This window comes from Lipotes vexillifer, unplaced genomic scaffold, assembly GCF_000442215.2.
Source record: "Lipotes vexillifer unplaced genomic scaffold, Lipotes_vexillifer_v1.1 scaffold21, whole genome shotgun sequence".
NCBI lineage: Eukaryota > Metazoa > Chordata > Mammalia > Artiodactyla > Lipotidae > Lipotes > Lipotes vexillifer.
Window position 1 is genome coordinate 3,123,605 of NW_006774065.1, and position 3,032 is coordinate 3,126,636.

The following is a 3,032-nucleotide window of genomic DNA, read 5'->3' on the forward strand; positions in this document are numbered from 1 at the left end:
AACTAAGACCCAGCACAGCCAAATAAATAAATTAATAATTTAAAAAAAGTTTTAAAAAGTAAAAAGCTTTAGAGTTTTTGCTTGTATGTTTATGTCTACGATCCATCTCAAACTGATTTTTTTTTTTTTTATTTTGTTATTTTTTTGGCTGCATTGGGTCTTTGTTGCTGTGCACGGGCTTTCTCTAGTTGCGGCAAGCAGGGACTACTCTTCGTTGCAATGCATGGGCTTCTCATTGTGGTGGCTTCTCTTGTTGCAGAGCATGGGCTCTAGGCACACGGGCTTCAGTAGTTGTATCACGCGGGCTCAGCAGTTGTGGCACGCAGGCTCTAGAGCGCAGGCTCAGTAGTTGTGGCACACGGGCTTAGCTGCTCCGCAGCATGTGAGATCTTCCTGGACCAGGGCTTGAACCCATGTCCCCTGCCTTGGCAGGCGGATTCTTAACCACTGTGCCACCAGGGAAGCCCTCAAACTGATTTTTGAGTGGAGTAAAATTTCCCCATTTAAATGCATGGATCATTCTGTCAAAAATCAAGTGACAATACGTGAGGGTCTGTTTCTGGATTCTCTATTCTATTCCATTGCTCTATTTGCTAATATGCCAATATATACGTCTTTGATTACTCTAGCTTTAAAATGTGTTGAAGTCAAGTAGGTTAAGTCTTTCAACTTTGTCCTCCTTTTTCAAAATTGGTTTGGCTATACTAGGTACTTTACATCTCTCTATATATTTTGGGGTAAAATGTTGGGATAAATTTTGGAATACATACATGATTTGGGAATCATTGCATCTCTTAAAGGGGTGGGGTCTTCCTGGAAATCTAGCATCCTCCATTAGAAAAACAGGTCTGGGAATTCCCTGGCGGTCCAGTGGTTAGGACTGTGCGCTTTCACTGCTATGGGCCTGGGTTCAATCCCTGGCCAGGGAACTAAGATCCCGCAAGCTGCGCAGAGCCGCCAAGAAAAAAAAGAAAAGAAAAATAGGACCAACTAGGTCACACTGTAAAGACTGAGCACCCGGGTCAAGAAAGACTGTTATTAGTTAAATTGTGTCCCCCCCAGTACCTCGGAGTGTGATCTTATTTGGAAACAGGGTCTTTAGAGAGGTAACCAAGTTAAAATTAGTTCATTACAGTGAGCCCTAATCCAATATGACTAGTGTGCTTATAAAAAGGGGAGATTTGGACACACTGTCAGGCCCACAGAGAAGACGATATGAACAGACACAGGGAGAAGACGGCCATCCACAAGCCAAGGACTGCCTGAGGCTTTCAGAAGCTGGGAGAGAGGCCTGGGTCAGATCTTTCCATGGAGCCTTCAGAGGGACCACGACCCAGCTGATACCTTGATTTCAGACTTCTGGTCTCCCAAAGCATGAGACAATAAATTTCTGGTGTTCTTGGCCACCCAGTTTGTGGTACTTTGTTACAGCAGCAGCCCTAGGAAGCTCATATACTTACCCTAGAGTAAGTTGAGGCGGGATCTTCAGTCAGCCAAGGGACTTGAGTTCTAATAGGTTTATCAGGGAGCTGCAAGTGTGTTCAAGATGTCAGCAGAGATTAGAAAAAGACAAGCAGATTTTGGAGCTGGGAGCTCCTCGATGAGAATCCCAGCTTTGTCAGTTTATAACTGTACCACTTTGGGCAAGCAACCCAACCTCTGTGAGCCCCACCTGTCAAATGGGAATAGTAATTAATGGGGTTTGGCAGAAAGGGCTGCTATGAGTGTTCCACAAAAGAACATTTGTGTGGCACTGAGCACATGCTCAATAAATGGTGGTTACTATTCTCCCTTTTGTGGGATGTGCTGTGCTTAAGGAGAGGGAACTGTTTCATTCCGAACCTGATGAATTGGCTAACTTGTGAGTGTTCACGAAAGGCAGAAAATCAGTGAGAATCCAACCAGGAAAAACAGATACTAGAATAGGGGAATTTATGCAAAGAATTGCTTCCTAGGTAATGGAAGAACCATGGAAGCACGCAAACAGGGGAGGGAGGGTAAAGAACCTACAGATTAGCGACAGCAGGAAGGCCAGTACCACCCCTGGGATTGGAGGGACCAAGGGAGGAGGTGGTGTTTCTGGTACCCAGGAAGGATTGAGGTCACCAGACAGAAGGTGGACCCACAGTGGGCCTGTCTGGTGGGAGGTGGAGACATAGGAAATGTAGCTGCTACTGGAAATATTACCTGAGGCAGAGAGAGGGAGAAATACCCAGGCTTCTCCCTTCCTCCCGCCCACCAGGCTCCTATCACTGACTCCCATTGGTCAATCTATACAGGAAGTCAGTTGATTTGGCAGCCTGCAGAGGTTGGCCTCCCTGTGATACAGAGCTAAACAGAGGAAGGGCAAGGAATGGATTTGAGGGCAAACAAGCCCAGGCCCAACACTGGGGAGCTGGAGTTATATTTAATCTCTCTAAGCCTCAGATCCCCCATCTAGAAAATGGGGATAATGATATCTATGAGTATCTACTCACAGAATAGCTGATTGCATAAAACAAGACAACAACACGGCGAAACAGTTGAACCTGGTGCCTGGCGTGTAGTAGGCAGTACCCTGTAAATGTGAATGAATCGTCTAGTTATAGCTGTTTTCTGCTCAGAGGATGAAAGGGAAGAAGAGGACAGAGGCCTGGGAATAAACTCAAGGTACTGGAGCAATGCTGGGGCTAGTGATATTTTTATCTTGCAGACGTGCCCATCTGTCCTCTTTCTGTTCTAAGCTGGTGACTGTCATTCTCCTTTTAGAAACCCTGAGTCAGGGCTCACCACACCAAGTTCAGGGTAGTCTCCACACTCCTTCAAAAGGACTTCAGTCCACTAGATTTTTAGTTGGTGTCTCTGCATCCAACTGCTGCCAAATTTTTTTTTACCTCCCCCAGCCTGGGGTTGAGCTGTTTCCAGGATCTCTCTTTGTATAATTAAAAAGAAAAATAGAACAGCAGATGTTGCCAAATACGTATTTAAAGTGACACCCTGGGTTCAGGGAGTGAAAAATAAAAACATTTAAGGTTTAGATTAAAAGTCTCCAT